The 25,805-nt window shown below is 45.2% G+C and overlaps 1 long non-coding RNA gene and 1 pseudogene across 6 annotated transcripts; both read right to left on the bottom strand.

Moving 5' to 3' along the window:
* Positions 1–1,312: 1,312 nt before the first annotated feature.
* The window catches only part of LOC127776928 (zealexin A1 synthase-like), a 144,172-nt pseudogene continuing 119,679 nt past the window's right edge, over positions 1,313–25,805 (bottom strand).
* Positions 18,631–22,065, bottom strand: LOC127776199 (uncharacterized). 6 transcript variants are annotated; one of them, XR_008018123.1, is made up of 5 exons: positions 21,727–22,065; positions 21,518–21,565; positions 20,692–20,817; positions 19,950–20,030; positions 18,631–19,861 (listed from the first exon to the last, which is right to left on the bottom strand). It is a non-coding gene; the product is annotated as an uncharacterized LOC127776199 (long non-coding RNA). The 6 variants fall into 6 exon arrangements; XR_008018120.1 differs by having other exon boundaries at positions 18,631–19,390; positions 19,548–20,817; XR_008018121.1 differs by having other exon boundaries at positions 18,631–19,618; positions 19,700–20,817.

Here is a 25,805-nt window from a genome sequence, read left to right as displayed (position 1 = left end):
AACAAAAAGAAACCTACAACTAACCCCAATTATTTTAATTTTCCAAACCTCCTTAATCTCTCCCTAATTTTCTATTTATTTTTCCTTTCCTTTTTCTCTCTTCTTTCTTTCTTTTTCTCTCTCTTCTTTCTTTCTTTTTCTCTCCCTCCCGGCTTCTCCCTTCCCTCTCGGCTCTCTGCCTACCCGAGCGGTAACGGCGTCCAAACAGAGGGGGGGGGCTTACTGACGACGGCGGCGGCGACGGCGGCGCAAGGCGGGGCGACGCACGGTGCGGCACACGGCGCGGCGCGGCGGTACCGAGGGCGGCGGCGCGGCGACACACAGGCGGCGGCGCGGTGGAGAGGAAGAGAGGAGAAAAGAGGGGAATGGAGTGGGAAGAAATGGGAAGGGGGTGGGGGTATTTATAGGGAAGAGGGGAAAGAAAGAGAAGGGGGTGGCCGGCTTAATGGCGATGCGACGGCGGCGCACGGGGGTCGGGATGACGGCGACGCGCGGCGACGCGATGGCGCGGGGCTCGGGGCGGCGACGCGACGCGCATGGCGGCACGGGGCTCGACGCGATGGGACGGGCGGCGTGGCAGCGGCGCAGGGCGACGGCGACGGGATGGCCGCGCGGCGGGGCGCAAGCGTGAGGGCGACGAGCGGTGATGCGACGGCGCACGGCGCGCTGGGCTCAGGGCGGCGAGTGCACGGCAGAGGCGCGGGGTGCGAGGCAGCGGGCGCGCGGCGCGAGGCGTAACGGCGACTGGCGCGCGGCGATGGGACGTCGACGGCGACGGCGGGGCAGGGGCGCAGAGCGCGAGGCGGCAGGCACGCGACACGGCGTTGGGACGGTGGCGCAGCATAGCAGCGGCGATGGCGACGGCGCGAGGCGCGGCAGGGGCGCGGGGCGCGAGGCGGTATGCACGCGACGCGGCGACGGGACGGCGGCGCGGCGCGGCAGGGGAGGAGGCAGGGCTAGGGACGCTCTCGAACACCTAGCGCGCAATGAATAGTGCTAGCTCCTATTTAACCCTAATTTAGCCTATTTCCTATATAAATTTTATTCTATAAATCTTAATTTTTGCATAAATGAAGTTTACTCATTATTTTTGTTATTCTAACCAATGGAATCACCTAAGATTAATATTACCCATATTTTATTTTTATATAATTTATTTGAATTTTTAATTAGGGCTAATTCTTATTCCATCGCACTTAAATTTACTTATTACCAATATGGTCGCGATAACATTTTATTTATTTCTATCCTCGCCTAATCTCTATTTTAAATTATATCTCAATTGTTCATTTAGCCAAATTAATTTTAGGGTTTATTCCTAATTAGTTATTCTTTATTCGCGATCAACAAACTCCGAAATCAAAATCCAATGAAATAGGCGAATAAAACCGGCATGATGCAATTTATTTAAAAAGTTTTTTGAAGGCCCGCATTTTTTGAGTTTTGATTTTGTTGGTCGAATTTTCAGGGTGTTACACTTGGGTACATCATAGCCGAGTATTTGACATTGCTGTTGGCATTTCCTTGGTAGAACAAATGGCCCAGGAGTGTGGAGCCGCAGGGTCTCCTTGATAATACAATATAGATAGGGTAGGTTAGTTAGGCCCTCCTTGGTTACCTTCATTTTCTCCTGGTAGGCTTCCCTGACCTCGGCCTGTGCCCTCGACTTCACATCTGGGTTCATCATCAGCTCTGCCATGGCCCATTGCAGCGTCGTTATTGGCGCCTCGCTCCCGCCTGCCAAAAGTTCCTGTATATATTGTTTCTCTCTGCTAGTCAAACAATCAATCCGTAGAAGAGAAAAAAAATGACATGAAGACAGCAGCTAGCAGGAACTTACAAAAATGATAGCTTTGATTATGCTGGTGGTAAGCTCGAACTCCAGGTTTCCTTTTGCTTGTAGCCGGTGGAGGACATCGATGGGGTCCTCCTCGCGGTCTCCTCCCTGACACGACCTCTTCTCAAGGTGCTCGCTGATGACGCGATCCATGAACTCCATGACGGACTCGACGAACACCTCTGCCCTGTGCAGAGTTGTGCGGGAAAATATGTAGTGCAAACCACAGATGTAGTGGAGACTTGAAAACTACCGTTGGATAGAGAAATGGACGTCCGAGATTCGTCCACGTCATCATGAGTTAAAATTTAACTCGCAGATTCACTCATGAGTTAAAATTTTACTGAGAGTTAAATTTTAACTCATAATGACGTGGACGAATCTCAGATGTCCATTTCTCGATCCAACGGTAGTTTCCAAGTTTCCACTACATATGTGGTTTGCACTACATATTTTCTCGAGTTGTGCTGCACATCACGCGTGGCAGCCTCCATGAGGGGAACAGGTCGGCCATGGTAAGGCTGCTCGCCAGCCGCACGGCTTCGTCGACGTAGCGGACTAAGGTGTGTCGCGATCACTGAAACACTGGCCCATGATGATGTGCACCGTCGTGTCCGTCATATAGTTGCTGAGGAGCTTGCTCAGATTCAGAAGTGCAGGCAGCGCCGATAAGGCGATGGTCAGGACGAGCCGCGCCACCTCCTCCTTTCGGATGTTGCGGAACTTGAGTGTCGAAACAAGAATTCGGCAATAATAAAAGGGTAGTGCACGAGACCTAAAAGTGGATGGATGCGGAAACAAGGATTTAGACAGGTTCAGGCCCTCTCGATGAGAAGTAATACCCTACTCCTGTTTGGGGATTTGAATCCACTGGGTGTGTATTGATCTGACGATCTAGTTGTAAATATGCCCTCTTGAGGGCCTCCTGCCCACCTTATGTAGGATGGGGGAATGATTACAAGATAGATACCATAACCAATACGGTATCGGTTTCCCAAATCTACTTTACAATATTATTAAACCAGGACTTCAGGCCGTTCCATAATATACAATGAAACGTAATACCAAGTCATGATCTGTTATATATTCTATAGATATAAGTTATCCCCTATAATTAGTCGGATAACGATACCGTGTGGGTATGGGGTACCCATAATCTCCACAGTAGCCCCTGAGACCTTCACAGTCGAAAAGATAATCTTCTCTCGAACCAGATTACTCTAAAGCCGAGTGCTTCAATCATCCTTGCCATGGTCTCCCGAGTACTTTTTTACCAATCTGAAGACTGTGGAGGGCTGAAAAATAATTAAATGTAGACTTAGGTGCATCGACTAGATACACCTAATAGGTGTAGCCGCTGACTATGTGGTAAGTTGAACAAACTAAACATATAGCCAAGGAGTAAATAATCCAAGCAACCAAATGGTTTTGATAATTGTAGTCAACCAAGTGACTTAATATTAATATATAGCATATGCGGCGTGAACCCCCGAATAACATCATCCGAGTGATATACCGACTGCTTTGTAAAATATGATCCGTGCAACCTAAAGTTGACTACATCATTAAAAATTCACATAGCAAAATAGCTATAAAGAAGCTTGTATACGGTGAATAAAGAAAATTCCAAAGTATCGGGCACAGACCATGCTCACACTGCTTTAACAGATGTGCTTGAATGCCTCAAAGACACGTGGCTCCACCACACCTGGAAATATATGACATATGTGGTGTAAAATCCGAGTAAATTAACTCATAAAGGATTTACCAACCGCCTGAAAAATGACCAAAATATATAATCGGCCTAAACCATAATATTTGTCACGCCCAGAAATTCACTAGTAATTTCCAAACTTATTTGTGCATTAAATCCTCGTCCAGGAATCAGCCGAGGTACACAAACTGACAATTTAATATATAGATTCATCATAATAATAACGTTACATACTTACAAAAGAAAAGAGAAAACAACAGCGGAACAACGGTCTAGCGAAGCTCCGGCTCCACTCCCACAGGCAGCTCAACTGGAGTATAAGCCAAACGTCTTCTCCTTCGCAACTTGTCTTCAACTGTGGTTTGATTGATTATTGCAAGGTGAGCATATGACATACTCAGCAAGCCACACAGCAAGTATGCAAGTGCACAAGGATACAAAGAATGGCATAATATAGGGCTCATTTGCAAAAACAGCATTTAGCAAACATTTGAGAATTGTAAAACAATAGAGTAATTAATCATCAATATTAATCAACACTGAACAACACACCCATGCTGCACAGGCCCAACCATCCTGAACAACCATACCCGGCTGTACAGATCTATCTCCAAACCAGGAATGTACCATTCCAAACCAGGAGCTAATCAAATTATTACCAATTATAGCATCATTTATTATGGTGAGAAGTGTGAGACTAATCACGAAAGATATTGTTCGACCCGCCCATAGCCGCGGGCACGGCTATTCGAATAGTTTGACTCTGGCCAGAGGTGTACCACTGTACCCACAAGACACAGCCCCACAACATGTCACTATGCGCCTCAATACCACCACGGTACCTCGGAAAGGAGCTGTGACAGTACCCCTCGCATAACACAATCCACCACTGTGCATCGTTCCTGGATCATAATCACCCCCTTATAGACAAGGCATGGACTCCCCAGCGACCCCCGTGGGCTTATCTCCGCCACTTCTCAGTCTGGTGCTCCGCAATGAACCATGCTATACAAAAGGTAAAGCCGTTGCCCATGCTGGCTTGTGGTTGGCACGGTTAATGTTTCACAACCGAAACTCGTGAACCGGTCCTTAATTGTCATGAGCACGACCATCAAAACCATGTGCTCACAACCCACCATTATCAAGTTTTAGTTGGCAAATTAATTAATTAACCAATCACGATTAACCATCGTGAGCTATCATTAAATATCCATCATTAAGTAATAGTGAAACATTAATTATCCCAATTGTGTGCTAATGTTTCTAAGCATGGCTAAGCAATTATGTCTAACATCTAGCTGAACCAATATATAAAGCTCAACTAGTCAAATTATAATAACCCAAGGTATCAAGGAATGGAGTAATCAATGCAAATTGGCCTTAACAAAGGAATAAGTCCACACCACCCAGTGACATTCAAAAATAAATGCACAGTTGAAATAAATAGAGAATTTAAATATAGGATCAATATGCTCATAGGAATTGTGTTTGGGATCTGTGTGACTTGCCTTGCAATAAAGGGTCTTCAATTAATCTTCTTGAATACTTCCGACGCACTCACGAACCTTCGAAACGACGGAAACGACAAGCTAACACGCAAAACGAGGAAAAAGACTAAGAAACTCCAAATAAATAGTACATATAAAGTAAACAAACATGTAGATCATGATTTTAGATGAATTTAGAGACTTGAACGACCTCATTCCGATTTCATATGAATTAATTACAAATTTTACAAGATTAAATTCCAATTAAACCTATTAAAGAAAAGACTATTCCAAATTAATTAAACAATTTACAAATGATTTATAACTGAGATAAAAGATTAAAACAACTTCCGGAAAAGATTAGAGTATATTTGGTAGATGACATATATTAAAAAGAACTAATATGCCATTGAAAAGAGAGAACATATTTATATCGATTTTGGGCGGCTGAGATTAATCTCGACCGAGAGTTGACCAAGATCGGATGGCTTAGACTGATCTGGCAAGCGGGCCTCACGAGATACCGACTCAACGAGTCAATTCTACGTGACACGGGATCACCCAAATGATCAACCGAAACTGGCAAACGGAACCGGCGGCTCTGAACGGCTCTAAACTAAAGGACGACTACACACGGACGAACAAAGCACGGGGACACCTCGTTTGAACGAACGAGCGAACAACTCAACAACGGCTGCAACTAAACCAGTGAGCTAGACACGATTCACGGTAAAGCCCCTGTACGGCAAACGATAGGCCGGTAGGTACCTAGAGATACACCTACGGCTAGACAACTCGACTACCGAGCAACGGGCTAAAGCTGCGGCTAGGTTTAAGCGGCACACAGTTGCGACACGGCACAACAGTGACGGCACGGCACGACAGCAAGTGGCTCGGTAGCTGCGGTAGCGGGACGGCGGCGACTTGGCATGCACAAGTAGCGGCCCAACGACAGCTAGCGGCAAGCGGCAATGCACAGCAGCAGCAGCACGGCTGTGGCAGGGAGCGGCATGGCGGCGACTAGGTAGCTAGCGCAGCGGCGACGCTAGGGCAGCATCTAGCGACACAGCGATACGACAAGCGGTGCACACGACAGCGGCACAACAGCGGTTGCGGTGGCACACATGCAGCAGCAGCGCGACGGTGACGTACAGCGGCTAAACAGCGACGCAGCGGCAACAAGGCGGCGGCGGCAGCGGCGGTGCACAGGGCAGCCGGCAAGCGACACGACAACGGCTGCGCTAGGGTTAGAGCAACAGCGGCGGTGACACGACCGAGGGATTGAAATCTAACCCGAGGGGACACGGATAAAAGTCTCACCGAACCAAAGCGATCGGAGAGGGAGGGTCGACGATGACGATGACGACGCTAGGGCCAAACAACGGATTACATTAGATTGGATTAAGACCTTAGGAAAAAAAATCTACACCGGTGAACGACATGGGAGCGGCGGTTGCCGGCGAACCTCGACACTATAATGCAAACGGAGGGCACCGGGAGGAAGAGCGCGAGACAACGGTCCTTACCAACACTTACGTGACGACGAACGACGCGGCTGGAGCGGCGCCTGCGCTTGGAGAGAGAAGGAGAGCGCGGGGAGAGCGATTCCGGCGACGGCGGAAGTTGGGACTTGAGGGGATAGGTAGAGGACGACTAGGGGGTCCTTTATATAGGCACGGGAGCTCGGGTCTGGGCCCAAATCGACAGGAAAAAACTCGGGAAAGTCTAGGGTTCTCGCTGGAGTAAGGAAAGATTGAACCGCGAAATTGGAAAGGATTTCCATAGAAACTTTTTGGGATTTCTCGGGGAAATTGTAGAGGAGATTGAGATGATTCCATTTCCGCAACTAATTTGGAAAAAAGAGCAACGAGGAGGCCGGATTTGGAAGGAGGAGGCGGCGACAATAGGACACGGCACAGCTGGCTCGGCTCTGCCTGAGCTAGAAGATGAACAGTGGCACGGGGAGACAAAACAGACTTTTGGCCGGGCTGAGAGGAAGGGGGAGAATGGGCTGAATTCGGCCCAAGACTAGGAAGGATGATTTTATTGCTTTTCCAAATAAATAACCAATGAGATGATCTTTCAATTGTTAAAAATACTTCCAATGCTCAAATAATTCCAAGAAAAATCTTGAACATACTTGAACACTCAAAGTATTTAATATAATAATATCCAGATCATTTAATGATTAATTTATTATTTAAATAATTGCTAAACTGTTCTTTGCATTATTAAAATTAATAATTGAGCTCTGAAAAATCCAAGAAAATTCCAGAGAGTATAATTAATCATGGAGAATTTAATAAAAATTAAATCCAGCCATGCTTTATATTTAGGAAATTTTATTTCCCACATTTAACTTCACTTGTAAATTAATGAACTTTTAATATAAATTCTATTAATAATTTATTAAATAATTTATAAATCCTGAAACGGAAATAAGGTTGTGACAATATTTGTCTATAAAAATGCACACTTACGTGGCAAAAAGCAACGATATTGTATCCAATCGATTGCTTTATAAAACCAAACAGTGCCTTGACTATATAAAAAAGTCAATGAGGCAGCTATATAAAGCTTCATTGTTTGGCACCTTTTAAAATGCATTGTACCAACTCCTACAAAGTTGAGTAACAACGGTATAAAAGGATTTTAAGGTATTGGGCACTTGATCGCGCGCACTTTTGCCTAAGCAAAAAATGCCTAAGTCCCTAAAGGAACGTGACAGGCCACACCTGAAAATATGGGCTAAAGACATATTAGGCCTAGACCCAAAATATGAATACCGATACCCTTAAATTATGACGTGTAGGGTACACCAATTAATGTGCTCCCGAGTGATAAATTTCCCGGGTGATGTAGACCGAGCGTATCTCATCTTGAGTATCTTCTGATCCGAGTGGTTATCTCTCATGGAGTGCACCAAGATAGATGTAAGAATTGAATCCCGACTGGCGCAAGTACTCGGCTGATTGCCCTTACAAGAAATAATGAGTAGTCTAGACGTTGAGTGTAGAAAGTAGATCCATAACCATGAATTCATGTTGCATGTATCTGGAACAAGTCCAAATTGAAGGTATGATCCTTGTGTTTGAGTTGATAAGCCCCTGAGCATATATAACTTGTCCTTCTGTCATAGTCAAAATTGTCCATTGGCAATAGCTGATGCAGTCGACATGAAGGCAAGATGACGAACATGGGGTTGATATCACCCGTCAGAGGTGACGAAAATGTTGGTGTTGGTAAAAACAGTGACACCAATCAAAGGTGATGAAGTCGCACAGCCGTGGAGGCGAAGAAACCAGTCGGTAGCAGTCAGGTCAGCCAGTAGTGAAGATGAAGGCACCCAGCGACAGAGTTGTGTCGCCATGGCAGCGAAATAATCAGTCGGAGATAGATGAGGCAGCGTGAAGACGAAATAACAAGTCGGCGATGAAAGTCGGTGATGACAGAAGCAACCGAAGGCGAAGACGTCAGGGCCGATGAAGTAGAGGTGCTGGTGATGATGTCGGTGACAATAATTCATCAAACTGTTGAGAAGATATCGAAGCTCGAGTAGTTTCCTTGATGCGAGCGTGTGCATAACGAAGACTGATGCAATGCCCCTTGATTTATAAAGATGGCAATAGAACTTGGTGTTATAGCTGTTGCAGATGCTTCACTTGGAGGAAATTAGATGATGTTGTCCAACTCGTTGAATCTGTGTTAATTGGTTGATAACTACAAACTCCTGGATTTGTTGATAAAATCTCAAACTTGATACTTGAAAATTTTGGAGTAGATTGTGGCGGCGTGGAGAAGCCAAAATTGCCGGTGAAATAATTGGAGTTGATGAAATAGAAAGCTTGCTCAGAAGAAAAGATGAAGATAATTACTCATTGGATGGTTAATTGATTGCTTCATGTTGACATAATATCTGTTGAATTTTGAGTTTTGTATTTGTGTAGCCCCCGACTCTTTAGTTAGTTGGAAAACAACTGAACATAGAGTCGAGAACTGTGGCTTCTTGTCATCGAGTACTCATTGCTTGAGTGAATATATGTGTTAAAGATGTCCAAGTAGAAATCCTGAAAATTGGAGAACCACTTGTTGTAGTAAAATAACCCGGCATCGCATGCCGAGATGTCGAGGTTCTCGAAGACGGTGTGGTCGGTGAAGTAGCAAAGCTTGCGAAGTTGAGGCAATAGAGTTTGCCGGTGCCAAAGATAATAAAGATGAAGTCGCTCCACCATGGTGACAAAGTTGCATAGTCGTGATGAAGTGAACACGAGTTAGCGGCAACAGAAGCAAACCGGTAGCGAATACGTGCAGTTGTGAATATAAAAACACCAGTCGGCGGTGGCATAACCAGTCGGCGGCGGAAGAAGTAGAATGATGATGAAAACGAAGACGTCCTTGAATAGCGGCAAAATAGGCCAGCCGTGAAAGTGAAGACACCATGGGCGGCGGCGAAGGTAAGCTAGCGGTGATAACAATAACGCCCATCAACAATTGTGGAACCGTGCAGCCGCGGTAACGAATAAACCACTTGGTGGCAAACAAGGCAGCCGACGGTGAAGATGATGACGCCAATCGATGTCGGCAGAATCATGCAGCCATGGAAGTGAAAAAACCAGTCGGCGGCAGACGTAGACAGCTTATAATGAACATGATGACGCCTGTTAGCGGTGACGACGACAAAGGCCAGCCGTGAAGATGATAGCACCAGTTGGCGGCGAAGGAGGCAAGCTGGAAGTGAGGACGTAGACGCCCAACAATGGTGGTGTGACCAACCAACCGTATTGGCGCGGACACCGGTTGGCGACGGACGAGGCGGCCAGTCGGTGAAGACGTAGATGCCCAACAACGGTGGTGTGACCAACTGTCACGCCCTGAAGTTCTTCCCCTAAGCCTAAATGGAATTAATAAATGGCCTCGACAAATTACCTGTGTTAATACAAGAGAGAAACCCTAAGTGAATTAATGCAAATAATAAGCGGAAATGGCATGTGGAATTTTCTCGAGTTCTACATGTCAAAATATGCTAACAAGATTTTTAGTGGAATTTTCAGAGCTCTAGAAATAATTTTAACCAATTAAAAATGAGCATAAGCATTATTTAAATCCCTGGAAATTCCTTTTTCCCTTTTTTTCTTTTTCTTTTTCTCTCCCTCCTCCTAATGGGCCGCTAGCCCATTTTCTCCCCCTCCCGCGCCCTTGCTGGGCCGGCCGAAGGCCACGGCCCAGCTGAGCTCGCACCCCTCCTCTCTCTCCCGGGGTCGCCGACAGGTGGGGCCCACCTGTCGGGCCCGTCCCCAACCTCCAGCCGGAGGACGAGGCCGGCCTGCCCAACCGCCGCTCCCGCCTCTCCCTCGCCTCCCGGGCCACGTCGCCCACATCGCCGCCTTCCCCGCGTTCCCCGCGCCCACTCCCTCACTCTCCCGCCCGCGCTCGCGCTCGAGACGGCCGGGATACGAATTTCAAATCCTGCCTCTCTCCTCCCCACCTCTCCCTACTCCGCTGGCGAAATCGCGGCCATCCCGGCCACGATCAACCCCCGCGGGCCTATATAAAGCACCCCCGTTCCCTTCTCTCTCTTTATTGCTTTGCAATCACCCGCTCCCGTGCTCTCCTCCACCCTAGCGCCGTTGCCCTCCTCTTCGCCGCCACCGCCGCCGCTCCGGTCGCCGCTAGCCGCCGCGCCATGCCACGCCATCGCGTTCGCCGTTGTGCGGGCTGCCTCGTCCACCCCTCCTCCGTCGGAATCCGTCGCCGGAACTCCTCCTTCGTCGCGCGCCGGTGAGCACCGCCATGGCCGCCGCCTTCGGCCGGCGTTCCCGCCCTCGATGATCTCTCTCTCCCTCTCTAATCTTCCCCATTTTTGTTCCTTAGGTCCTCTCGAAGCTCCTCCGCCTCTCGCCGCGCCATTCGCCTTCGGTGAGGAACCCCGTTCCATCCCTGTCTCTTCCCCGTGCTACCGCCGCCGTTTTGCCACGTCGCCTCGCTTCGGGGCCGTGTCGCCGTGCGTCGCCGCATAGCCGCCGCCGCGCCGCCGCTGTCTGCCGCATCGCCACCGCCGTCCGCCGGACGCCGCCGGTGTCGCGCCGCCGCGTGCCATGGCCGCCGGGCCGATTTGAGCCGAGCCCGTGCGTGCCAGCCGCGTGCTCCCGCCGCCGTCGGCGCCACGTCAGCGCCACGTGGTGCGCCGCCTCCTCCCCGGTCCGTGGACCCAGTGCACCACAGACCGCCATCCCGAGCCACTGCCATGTGGGGCCCGCATGTCGACGCCGCCCCCTCTCTCTCCAGGGTTTTAATTATTGCGCAATAAATCATTTAATGTTTTTCCGTTTATAGTAAAAATCAGTGAATCTTCTAAAATTCCTAGAAAATTCATCCGTGCTCCGTTTAAGCCCATTCAAGTCTCAGTAAATCAAGAAAAATGCATAGAATCCATTAAAAATGGTCTTGTTCTCTGTTTCAGTAGTCTTATAGTCTGTTTGTATTGTTTGCTTTGTATGTCGCTTAGATTCCGGCTCTCCCGACGCTCCGGTGTACTTTGAAATAGTCGCGGAGGTTCCTCCAGCAGCAGAGCAAGGCAAGTCATGCTTGTCACTTGAACATGTTGATTCTATATTGCAAATGCTCTATTGTTTTCCTTTAAATACTGCATTGTTTTACAATGATACCGTGGGATGGTTACCTACTGTTTCAGCCATGCTATTTGTACCATGCTCCTTTGTTAGCTTGGGATATAACAAGACTAGATATTGGACTAGGGATTGCTTAGCCATGCTTAGTTCAACTAGCACACAATGGGGGAATCACATTAATGCATAGACTTCAGGTTCTAGTGTTGATGTTGGATTAGAGCCACCGTCCTGGTGTTGGTCAATTAAAATGTATCATATGGTGGGCTGTGGGTGCATGGTTTTGATGGTCGCGCCCATAGCACTTAAGGACCGATTCGCGGGATGCCCTGGAAGAACTTATCGTACTTATCACAAGCCAGCGTGGGCAACGGCTGGGCTTGTAGTGTAGCTTTCCTCTAGCTGACGCATCCAGGCAAGGGTGGGCATGATGGAGTTTGGATGGGCCCTGCGACGGCCAATGCGGCTTCCGGATTCACCTAGGCACGAGAGGGGACTGCCCACTGCCTTGCGAGGAGTGGGGGTGAAACCTGAGGTGTGGTGTGCTTGGTTAGAGGTTGTTATGCGAAGGGTCCTGTCACGGCCTCTTTCCGGTATGTTGTGGTGGCATGTCGGCGCACGGAAACGTGTCGTGGGGCTGTGTCTTGTGGGTACAGTTGTACACCTCTGATCAGAGTAAAACTATTCGAATAGCCGTGCCCGCGGTTATGGGCGGTCAACCAGATTCACCGTGATTAGTCTCAACCTAGTCTAGTCTAATGGAATTGATTAGTTCAGGTGGGTGGTTGGGCCTGTTGCAACGTGGTGTAGCGTTGGACAGTGGATGGTTAATATTGATTAATTATTACAACTGTTTTACTGCTTTCAACTACTATCTATAAATGCTCGCTTTATGCAAATGAACCGCCCTAGCTATCCTTTGGTTATGTCCTGCATCATACCCCTATTCCGGTATGACTTGCTGAGTACAGTGGGTAGTACTCAGTCTTGCTCTATTTTCCCCAAACCCCCAGAGTTTGAGTATGCGTCAGATGGTGGCTTTTCCGATGAGTAGGCTTCGTCCGTACCGTCGAGGATGCCTGTGGAGTGGTGTTCCCGCTGCAGTCCAAGTCATGGCTTAGCTCCAGTTATCTTTTATTTTCCACTGCATTTATGTAAGACTTTTATAATGTTTGTAAGACGTGGATCTGTATGTCAACTTTGTCGTTTGTGTACCCCGGCCGGTCCTGGACGGGGGTTTTAATGCACATTCTGCTTGGAATTCTATTCGGGAATTTCTAGGCGTGACACCAACCAACCGTGTAGGCAAGGACACCAGTCGGCGGCGGACGAGGCGGCCGGTCTTTGAAGACGTAGACGCCCAATAACGGTGGTGTGACTAACCAACCGTGTAGACGGAAACACCAGTCGGTGGTGACGAGGCAGCCGGTCGGTGAAGAAGTAGACGTCCAACTACGGTGGTGTGACCAACCAACCGTGTAGGCGGAAACACCAGTCGGCGACGGATGAGGCGGCCGGTCGGTGAAGACATAGATGCCTAACAACGGTGGTGTGACCAATCAACCGTGCAGGCGGAAACACCAGTGGGCGCGACGGACGAGGTGGCCGGTCGATGATGTTCTGACTGATCCGTTCCTGAAGTGTAGGAGATAAGCTTAAAGCCATGAATCCCTATTTTGTATATCTGGATCTGGATCCTGCAGAACAAACATATAGAATGAGTAGTATCTGATGTAAATACAGTACTAGAGGAAAATTCAAGTATTTTTAAATGTTTATAAATATGTATTTATCCTCTTGTCAATTTTAATTTCTCCGAGCAAATGATTCCTTACGTTTAGACACTCTGCCCGACTAATCATAGCCCCCAAGCATCGGGAGTCGGCCTAGGCACTTCCCAAACATGCATATGAGTGACATGAGTTCGTCATTAATGGAAGAGAGTTTCACGGATCAGAATTTACTGCTCGAGTACTTTTGCAATTGTTAAGAGCAGAAACAAATTATCTTATCTATATGCTTTTGATTTATTCCGAGTAATACTTAGCACCTTGCGTTATACCATCCATCCAATGAGCCCCTGGTGCTAGGAATCGGCCCAAAGGCAACTATCCATCGACAAACCAAACGGAAAGTATAGGAAAATGGAACTACATAACTCAATAAGCACTTTTATTTTTACTCGGAGATTATTTCGCAAGCAATCAAGATAAAAAAGTTGAAAAAATATAATATAACATATGTAGCCCCTGACTCACTAGTCAACGGCGAACCAGTTGATGTAGTGAGGCAGAGGAAAAGAAAAATATCACATAAAGAATAAATGATGACTTAGCTTTTGGTATTCCCTTAGTGACAACAGAAGTAGCCGATGTGGGAACGAAGTAGTCCATCAATAGTGACAAAAACACCAGTCGGCGCCAGTGGAAGCAAGCCGTTGGTGTAGATGATGAGGCCCATCAACAGTGGCAGAGTCCGCCAACCGTATAGGTGAAAACACCGGTCGGCAGCGGCGAATGCAGGCCGGTGGTGATGATGAAGATGCCCATCAATGGTGGTGTGACCAACCAGCCGTTGTAGGCGAGGTCACCAGTCGGCGGCGGTGAAGGCAAGCCGGTAGTGAAGACGTCGACGCCCAACAACGGTGGAGTGACTACTTGCGCCGTAATTTGGCTGATAGTTACTTTCATTTGATTAGGCCAAATTATCAAGAATAGCTAGTGTGGTTTTTTTTAATGGTTCGCTTTGAAAGGGCAAAATTTGTGTGTGTGCAGGAATTAATGATCGATGCACTCAAATATACTCAAATATGAGTTTGTGTGTGCAAACTGCTGGCTACTGCTTGCTTCTTTTGGATGGACGCTGATCTGATAATAATATGGGATGCACGTGGGCCGGGTTAACCCAACTACCCAGCGACCCAGCCCATGAAACATGGGGTCAAAACCTCATGGGCTTACCCAAGAAATTTCATGGGTCATCATGGGCCGATCCACAGTGACCCATGGAGCATTATGGGCCGACACATTAGCTAGGTTTCAGGTCGAGTACCAGGCAGGCAGGACCAGCTGAAAAAGCTATTCGGCGATCAGTCGCGCGGCGCGCGACTGGACACGTGTCGCGCGCGGAGAGGGGCGACAGACGCGCCGCGCGAGAGGAGGAGGGAGTAGCGAGTTTTCTGTTTTTTTTCTTTTTTTTGTCGTTTCTGTTCGGTTGTTTTTTTCTTTTTTCCCTTTTTTTTTCTCCGTTTTTCTCGTTTCTTTTCGGTTTGTTTTTTCTTTTTTTCCGGTTTCTCTTCCGTTCATTTCTTTTCCCGTTTATTTTTAAAGATGCATGAATTTAAAGTTTGTATTTGTATGTATGCAAAGTTTGTATTCGTAAGTATGCAAAGTTTGTATACACGTATGCAAAGTTTGTATATGTGATGTATTTTCTAGTTTTTATTTTATTTTTTTAATACATACGTATATAAAGTTTATATATATCCTATACAAAGTTTGTACACATTGTATATAAAGTTTGTACACATCGTATATAAAGTTTGTACACATCGTATACCAAGTTTGTATACGTGTATATTTTTTTATACATAAAAAAATATATATTTTATAGTAGTAATAATACTAGTAGTAGTATAACAACAGAAGTGTAGTAATAGTGGTATACTAGTAGTACTAGTACTGGACTAGTACTAGTACTACTGATCTTGCGCCTAGGGGGCTGCGCGACTAGTCGCGCATTAGGGCCCCCAGGACCAGCTGAGCCGCCGCATCACGTCATTGCACCTATTTATGCTGAGATGTCAAAGACTTATCCTCAACTCATGTTCTTGACAATAGATATGTTGGGAGGCAACTCCGGCTTGGACGTCCGATGTTGGGGAAAAATCGGGCGCTGACGTCAGCCCGATTTACGTGCAAAAATTACTTTAAACTGATTTTTCTCTTAAATTACTTATCCAAATCATGATTCGATTGCCCCATTAAATTCGTTGCAACTAAATCTTCAAAACAAGACCACACATGGATATATTCCGACAAAATGTTTTTAGCTTATTATTGAATTATTTTTAAATGTTGCACGATGATCCACCAGGTATGTCAGAATTGTTTCACTAAATAGATCGAAAATGTTTCACTCGTTTAAATCGGGTATTGTTTCACCTTATATAAAATTAATGTTTCAACAAATAGCGAAAGAATGTTTCAGTTCACTGCAACATTTGATCCATACATAGTGAAACATTATAAGTACACTAGGTGAAACATTTTTCGGTGGAACAAAAAATGAAACGAATTTGGGGTTTCCAAAATATGTGGGTTTTTTTGTTGCAATGGAATATTTCAGTTCACTGCAACATTAGATCTGTACATAGTAAAACATTGTGACTACACTAGGTGAAATATTTTTTGTGGAACAAAAAATAAACTAAATTCCCTTAATAGGGGGTTTCCAAAATATGTGGGTAATTTGTTGCAACGGCGCATTCCATAATATCAAAATCCACTGCAACATTTGATCCGTACATATTGAAACATCGTAAGTATACTAGCTGAAACATCATAAAACTACTGGTTGAAACATCAAAAGAGATCATATGCAACATTCAAAAAAAATATCAATAGAGAAGCTAAAATATTTTTCTGTCGAAATATAATCATGTGTAGTCTTGTTGTAAAGATTTAATTGCAACGAATACAACGGTGTGATTGGATCGTAGATTGGATAATTAGTTTAAGAGAAAAATCGTTTTAAAACTAGAGCGGAGGAGGCGCGGGTGCCGAGGCGTCCGATTTTTTCTTCTGATGTCGGACGCCCGGCGCGCAGCATTCTCCGATATGTTGATGACCTAATGATAATTGTAACCGTTTGTTTGGTCAAATCTGCTATTGAAAAATGATTAGTTTCAGTTTTTTATGAACCAAGAAACCCCTTATGCATCTGATGGCGATGATTTTATCAATAGTATCATTTACCTGTATAACTGACTCTGCAACCTCAGTTCTACAATTTGCTTGTATTTGTTCGATTTCAGCTGATGTCAAATGATTAATCATCTACGAATTTTTGGTTTGTATGATGCTTGCGTGCTGCTGTGCTGCGTGCTGCGTGCTGCTGTGCTGCTGTGATTTTGCTTGTATGATGCGCTGCAGTTTGCTTGCTGCTGTTGGCCGCGGGCCGCCCCATGGATGGCTCTTGGGTCAGTGGGCCAAGCATGTTTTGTGGGTCGGCTTGACCCATGACCCACAAATCACCGTCTTGGGTACCGTGGGTCAGACCTTGGGTCGACCCAGCCCGACCCACGTGCATCCCATGTTGTACCTTTCTATTTTTATGGCTGACCATGTCACCTGTATCAATTTTGCTATATATTTGTCGACAAATTTTCCTCTAAAAATTTGACATATGTAATTACAGTACAATCGTAGTGTAATTACACTGTAACTTGCATGTAATTACACTGTAACTATAATGTAACTTGTATGTAACTTTCAAAAATCTCTTTGTAACATGTTATTTCGGTAAAATAGAGATCGTGGGAACAAATCCTTTCACATATCCGTGTGCTGTGATTTTTTTTCTTCCTCACCAGAACAAATATTGTAATAGATCTAACAATTCAAAATTACGGAAACTTACATACAAGTTACACTGTAGTTACATGCAAGTTATAGTGTAATTACATACAAGTTACAGTGTAATTACACTACGATCGTACTATAATTACATTTGTCAAATTTTCAGGAGAAAATTTATCGACAAATGTATAGGTGGTCCCCACCTGTATATATACACGGGTGTACGGTCAGGAGAGAAACCCCCGAACAAATTATCAATCTACTATTTTCATGTTCTTTGCTTTTATGTTATTTTCTATTTTGTTTTCATGGCTGAGTTCTGACAATTTAGTTAATCTTTGCCGTTTTACGCTGAAAAACGACCAAGATTATCCTTTGCTAGTTTGCTCGGAAACTAGTCGTTCGTCGTCACGTAAGTATGATATTTATACTCTTTGCTAATTTACTTGTAAATTAGTCGTGTGATTCCGCGAAAGTGAATTAATCTCGAAATCGGTTTCACTAGCCCGATTTTGATCTATCGATTTTGGCGACTCTATTGTTTACACCGCAAATCATTAGGTGATCTTGTGTTGGCCACAAAATCATGTCAACAGTGACCAACCAACTGTGTAGGCGAGGACACTAGTCGGCGGCGGCGAAGGCAAGCAAGCGGTAAAGTCGTAGACGCGCAACAATGGCGGCATAATAGACCAGCCGTGTAGGCGGAGACACCAGTCGGCGGCGGCTAAATGTTGTGTGCGGTGAAGTCGTAGACGCCCATCAACGGTAGTGTGACCAACCAACCGTATAGGCGAAGATACCATTCGATGGAGGCTTGACAGTTGGGGGCGAAAAAGGTTACTCCTCAGCGGAGGACGGTAAGCCAATGCCACGCCTTAGTCCAACCAAGCTCGGCCACATGGTAGTGTGATCGCACGATATATGGATACATGCAAAAGCAAATCAATTTGATTAGAAAACCAATAACGTGCATGCATGATACTGCATATGCTGTTAGAAATTAATTGAATAGAATATTCTTGTGGATCGATCATCCATTTCGCGTGCGCCTCCCGTACAGCTTGGCCGTCCAGAGCCGATCACATCACCAGCGAATAATAAATCCATGATTAGTGGCAGTAAAGATAAGATTAATCGAATGGATGAGAATTTAAAATGATAAACTCGATGATGGTTTGTGACCCAAGTTCTCGATGATTCAAAGCTACAAATGTAAATCAACTCGGAATGGCCGGAAAAACCGGACCAGAACCTTGATTGGCTTTTATGGTCAGTCTGCCCTGGCGCCGTGCTTAGCCCATTAGCTGAGTTGGAATTGAGCCTCAGACTCAGCCATTAATGATACTAGTGAGCGTGCACATGCAAGGCACGTTAATAGATAGAATTGAAGAAAATACGATTATTGTTGATCATTTACTAGTTCATTACTGTAAGCAATACATTACCAACAACAACAACAAAAGTTTCTGCAAAGACAACTTTGTATCAACATTGTAGGTCGCTGCAAAGAAGTTGCTGAAAAAAATGTGTTACTTTGTTTCTTCTACAGCTTGATCTGGTTTGATAAAAAGCAACGGAATCTGTGAGAAACTGAACATCATTTGATTAAGTTGAATATTGGACCATCACCAATATTCAGGATTCATAATCCTGCGTCATCTATCCTTCCGCAGCTCGCATCCCTGCAGCTCATAGGGCCCAGACCCACTCAAGAAAACTGTGTGTCTTGCCGTGCAGCCCCGCAGCACGCACGGACCGTGCGTCCGTGCCGCCTGTTCATTGTGGGCTCGTTGCGCCGGCAGTGGACCGCGCTGCTAGGCCTCCCTTACTCAGCCACTTGTTGATAAATGTGAGCTGATGCTAAGCACAAGTATAATAGGATGAAATCCACTGAAGGGCGTGCCGCGTGCACCTTTCTGTAGGAAACTTCTTGAACCGGCCATAGTACCTGGGGAAGGAAAATTAAAATTCATATGAATTTGAAAACTCTATGCTGGGTTGCAAAGCTATCTTTCTGAATTATTAGATCAGACATTGAAGGAATAGACAAAAAGAAATGAAATCAAACAAGATGGCCGCAGTCTCTTCAATATATGGTTGCAACTGTACTTTCCACCCTCACTTCCTTGCCAAGAAGGAACAGTCTGCGAATACAAACTATTAATGTGTCAGGAATTTCATCTTGAATAAAACTAACACAGTAAGGGTACCAGGAATCCTACGAATTTTGTATACTATCCGCTTGAATGAAATGATCAGCAAGAACGTTAAAAAAAACTACCATTAATAAGCATGATTAACCTTTCAGAGATCACAGGCAAAAACATGGCTTAAGATCACAGGCGTCATGACAGAACATACATTTTCATTGACTGTACCATAAAATCAGAACATTGATGTTAGCCTTACAAATATATCATGTTAAAAAAAGGAAAACATTATGAGTAGGCTACCAAATCCAATAGTTGAGGCTATCTGAATCTTATCTGTAGAGTCCTTGCTGATCTGTTGACAGTTGTCACGGTCTTTTGGAACATTGATTTCATTTTGGTTAACAGCGGCACGCTTGTTTGTCAACTTGGCATCAATTATATTAGTTATATCGACAAAAGGACCTAAGGGAGGTGTTTGTAAAATTAGGAGCAAAAAAATATGTCAATCGAGTAATGACGATGATCATGTCTGGGTGGATGAAAGTCGGACCTGATCTTTTCGATGATCTTAGGGCGGAATCCCCACCATTCTTATCCATTGCAGTAACTTCTTCAGATTTTAATTGCAGCTCTGCAAAATCAATTTTCAGTATCAATTAAAGTTCTCATAAGCTCATAACTAAATGGACTTGTGTTCTCCAACTATAACTGAAATATATAGATTATGATGTGGGGATCATGACATGCCAGAGCTACCAGCAAGGTAGATGGATAAACTGTATAACAGAAAATTAAGACAAAAACATGGTGCATGTACTGAAATGGATTTCTTAATACCATAATATATATAATATATAGGAGATACAAAGCCAATAACAGAGAATCAAATCAACTTCACCATTGCACCTATATGCTTGAATCTATGAATGATAAAACCGATCTAAAAAAAAAGGAAATAAGAATCAGTGCCCCTATTGTGTAATGATTCTTGTTCAATGCTTCTAAACATAGCTCAATCAGCTAGATAAGCACATAATCTGTCCCATGTCTACATGAGCAATGCAAATTTCAAAGCTAGCACCATGAGTTATTTACAGTTATAGAGCATCGCTCCATATTGCATTTCAACTGACAGGTAATAAAAAACCTAAGATGAAAAATAAGGAAAAGTAAGATTGAAATTCGTATGATTTTGCTTATCATAGAGTTATGATAGAAATTTGCATTGCTCATGTAGACATGGAACACGCGGGCTGCGGCAGCGTGGAGCGTCGATGTAGGGCAGGCCCGACCTCGCCTCCTCCAGCCATCGCATGGAGTTACAACCCCATGGCGGAACCAGACGGTGATGCGGCTGCAGCGGTGTGGATCGGGGCTGCGGCGACGGCGTGGAGAGGCGGCGTTTGGAGGGGATGTGGCTGCGGCGGCAAAGGGGGAGAGCAGATCGGTGCAAACATAAAATCATTAGTACATAAAAATATTTGCAGTTCAGAGCAAACTTAAAAACATTTCCCCTAAATACAAAAATGAAATCATATTATCCAACATAGAAACGGGTCTCTACATATCACTTGCATTAGTACAATGGATTCAATTGATTCCGTTAATTTTCAATGCAAGCTTCCGGCAAAGAGACATCAAGGTGGTGCAAAGGGACAGTAAACATACCCAAATTCACATCCACTCCATAATTATACATCTAACGTGATATAATTCTGCGTCTGGACTCACTATACTGATAAATCAAATCAGTAGGACATAAACCACTTTGCCCTGTACACCTAACACATCTGGGGTTCAAAACTTTATTTAGCTATTAGGGTAAAAAGATATAAAACCAGAAATAATGGGGCTCACAAAACACCTGCGTTTACCCACCTGAAATGACATCACAAAGAAGCTTTAGTATGGTTCTTAAGATCTAATAAGATGTGGAGACCACAAAGTACATGGTTTGACTGTACAACAGAAAATTAAGAGAAAAAAATCTTACGTGTACTGAAATCTATACATAAAAGACCCAAGCAAGATAAAGAATTGAACTATCATCAATATTAATTATTTACTTTTCACACACAGACAGTAAGATAACTTTGTATATAGAAATTAGAAAGTTACCTTTCTCTTGGTCTTTGGTAATGTCCACTTCTCCAAGCAAACTTACCACTGTGTCAGAAGAAAGCAAAGAAGGCATATATAAGGATTTAGTTCTCCTAAATTTTCTCAACAGCTTGTACATTCCTTTCTGTGTTTTCCCCAAACCGATAGTTAGGTGTCCATGCTTAATTTACAATTGCAATATTTCCTAGAGTTGCTTGATGAAATACCTGTGCGTCGTGGATTTCCCTAAATCGTCGTACCACCTCCAACCACTTCCCTGCGGCACGGCGAGGAGGGCATGGGGACGCCGGGAAGGCAAGGGGCGCATTGGATGAGGGGGGCGCGATGGCGTGCAGCGGGGTGGCGGATGGGGAAGTGGCGCGGCACGGAGGGGATGGGGACGCCGCCGGGGATGGGCGGGCAGGGTAGAGGGCGAGCGCCGGTGGCGGAGAGGCGCGGGCGGGGTGGAGGGCGGCAAGCGGCGGCGGGGATGTGGAGGCGTAGCACGGGCGGTCTGGGTGGTTTTTCTCTTTTTTGGCGATGAGGAGGATTGGTGAAGTGATTAATCAGCGCCGACAGACGATTGTATGGAAGGCGGAGGAGGAGGCGCGGCGGCGGAAGGCAGGGGAGGCGCTGAAATTTTTACATTTTGGTCCTTTTCGAAAACTTATTTTATAAATAGGCCCCTAGAAAAATTTAAACCGGAAATGGTCCTTTTTGGGGCGTCATACCCCAACATAGTGGCGCCATTCCCGTGCCACCGTGGCACTTGGGCTGTCGTGGAGGTGCTGACTGGACAGAACACTGGCGCCGCCCCTCATACCACGGCGCCAGCCATGCTGGCGCGCCCCTTCTCTGTGGGCTGCCCCCCTTAAACCCCGTGGGCCCCACCACCTTTCTCCTCCCCACTCCCATTTTCGCCCAAGCACCAGCCCGAGCTGAGCAGCAGCAGCTCTCCCCCTCTCTCTCCCCCTCACCTCCCCACCTCAAATCCACTCCATTTGAACTCGTTTTTCGCGGGATTTTTTGTGGAAATCGAAGAGAAAGGTAGACTCCTCCATTCCCCCCTCTTTTTTGTTCATTTTTATTGGTTGAATTTGTAGATCGAAGGGTAACCCTAGAACCCCTTTTTTGCCCAAATTTGTGATTTTTAGCATTTGTTCTTGGGATTTACTTGTTGTAATGCTACATGTTTGCAATGTACTCATTGGTGTCACGATTTTTTTAACCTTATATGTGGTAATGTTAATTTTAGGGTTGAGGCATGAAAGTAATTTTAATTTGATGGACTTGATGGTATAGCCTATAGGTTAAACTTTTAACCATTAATTATATGAAGGGGAGAAAATTTTAGTTGCATTATAGAAATTGATTATAGTTAATTAGGACTAGGTTGGGTTGTATGACGGAGTATTTGTAATATTTCGATGTGTAATGCACTAGTAAACTTGTTGATAGTTGTAGGTAGATTACATATTTTTTTTGGAGTAGTAGCTTTGGGACAAATTAAGTTATGCATTGGTTATAATATGTCGGTTTGGACTACGTTTAGGAATGAAGATTTAATTTATGTTGCAAAGTTACATTTGATTTTTTGGTGTAGATGGATAGAATCGTTCGTGTTTACTACGGTGGTAGAGTGGTGGATCCTTATGTTGGTGCACATGTTGAGTTTGAGGATATGTCATTGAAGACTATTTTGTTTTCCACCCACCCAACTCTAGATGAACTAAGGTCACGAGTGAAAGAAGTTCTTGGATGGACCGAGGATAATGTGGAGATTCATTTTTATGGGAGATACGATGTTGGTCAAGGGCATAAGTATATATTAAATGTGATAGGTCACTTGGAATGGGAAGTTTACTTTGATTTGGTAAAAGAGTCTCAGTTTAGATCTCTAGAGGTGTTTGCATCAAAGTTGGTATGTACCGTAGAAAATTTGGATCTAAACAAATCTCCTTCTTATCATTACGTTGAGAAGAATTTTGTGACATATTCTTCTCATCATGGAGGGGGTGCAAGTAAGACTGAGTTGGTACGAGAAGACTTGGAGGGGGAAGGAGATAAGAAGAGACCTTTGCTTGGAAATGATTTAGGGGAGGCAGGACCATCAAAGAGACATTGCGGTAGTGATGATGTGGATGCAGCGAGGGAGATGAAAAGGGAGTTAGTACAAGAGGGGCTTGATCTAAGTGAACATTTGTCGGAGAGTGTGCATTGGTCGTTGTACGGAGACAACCCTGAATACCCGACGGAAGTAGCAGGCCAATATATGAATCCAGATGATTACTTTGATGTCGAATTGAGTGGTGGTCACGATTCTGTCTCAGTAGAAGTCAATAGAGAGGAGGTTGACGAGGAGGCAAGTGTTGAGCAATATGATGTTGAATTTGCTGAAGACTCTGATGATGACCGTCCATTCCCTCCACTAACTAACAATGACAAGTTAGCATTAGAGGAATATCGTGCGTTTGAGAAGGTGTTTGGGAGGAAGCCGGACATTCCTGAGTTTAGGGACCTAACACATGCCCATGGTGCAATACTAGATGGCGGCATCAACCTAGATCAGTTGCTAGAACCATTCCAGGTGGATGGTCTCAGAAAGTGTTTAGAGTTCCCATCCATGGTCGCATTGAAGCTATGGCTCCAGGAGTACGCCATCGTGCACCATCGTCCATACCGTGTTGTCAATTCTGCCGCAAATAGGAGGTACACTGTTAAATGTGAAAACCCACGGTGCAAATGGAAGGTCCATGCAACTAAGAGGTCTAGTGGCACGTGGAGGATATCACGGGTTGGTAAGGAACATAGTTGTGCTACTGCCGAAGGTTCAGGGAGCCACCGGCAGTTGACATCTAAGTTCATAGCAAATAGGTTATGCAATGCCATAAAACTGCAACCTAAACTCTCTGCTTCGACGTTAGCTTTGTATATATTTGAGGTTTTCCAGTATAGGGTGAATTATGGCAAGGCTTGGAGGGCACGAGAGGAGGCTATGAAGCTCATTTACGGTGAATGGGGTGAAGCGTACGTCCATTTGCCCACTTTGTTGCAAGCCATTAAGCAGAGAAATCCCAGTATGGTCTACCACATCGATACTCATCCTGATAGGGTTGTCAACGTTGATGGAGTGACCAAGAAAATTTTTATGCGTGCATTCTGGTGCTTTGGTCCTTCCATTGAGGCTTTTAAGCATTGTAGGCCAGTACTAGCTATAGATGCAACCTTCCTAACTGGGAAATACGGTGGTGCCTTGATGACTGCATCATCAGCTGATGCGGAGGACCAACTTGTACCTTTAGCTTTTGTCTTGATGGAGAAAGAGAATTCACGAGACTGGTGCTGGTTTATCGATCTTGTCCGATGGGTTGTGGTTGGGCCGCATAGGGAGGTTTGTATTATCTCAGATCGACATGCTGGTATAATGAATGCCATGAGGACTCCTGTTCCAGGATTGTCGCCGGTTCACCACCGATGGTGCATGAGGCACTTCGGTGCTAATTTCCACAAGGCCGGTGTGGACAAGCATCAGACAAAAGAGCTCCAAGGATATGTCAGATTGACGAGAAGTGGATATTTGAGAGGGATGTTGAGGCACTAAGGCAGCGTATTCCCGAAGGTCCTCGTAAATGGCTTGAAGAAGAGTTGTTGGATAAAGATAAGTGGTCTCGTGCATACGATAGAAATGGCCGCCGGTGGGGTTACATGACAACCAACATGGCCTTACAGTTCAATAGCGTGCTAGTTGGTGTTCGTAAGCTTCCAGTGACGGCCATAGTATCATTTACGTTTATGAAGTGCAATCATTACTTTGTGAACAGACATGATGAAGCAGTGAAGCGAGTCCAGTTAGGGGAGCGTTGGTCCACCAAGGTTGCTAGTAAGATGAAGGTGCAAAAAAGTAAGGCGAACAAACACACTTCAAGGTGTTTCGATAAGCAGAAAAAGACATACGAGGTCACAGAGAGGGGTGGTATAACGCGTGGTGGTGTTAGATTCGGCGCAAGAGCCTTCAAAGTTGAAGGTGAGGGGAACTCATGTTCTTGCCAGAGGCCATTGCTCTACCATATGCCCTGCTCACATCTTATCCACGTTTATCTTATTCATGCAATTGATGAGGAATCTCTCAACCGAATGCCGTATCATTTCTCATCAAGAGCCGTTGTGAACACATGGGCAAGTCGCTTTGAGCCATACCTCGACCCCACAAAGTGGCCACCGTATGATGGTGAAGAATTTGTTGCTGACCCAAATTTGAAGATTAAAACAAGAGGGAAGAGGAGATCGAAGCGATTCAAGAATGAAA

This window comes from Oryza glaberrima, chromosome 6 (genome assembly GCF_000147395.1).
Source record: "Oryza glaberrima chromosome 6, OglaRS2, whole genome shotgun sequence".
Lineage (NCBI taxonomy): Eukaryota > Viridiplantae > Streptophyta > Magnoliopsida > Poales > Poaceae > Oryza > Oryza glaberrima.
The sequence above is the reverse complement of the archived record's forward strand: the minus strand, read 5'-3'. Positions and strand labels throughout refer to the sequence as shown.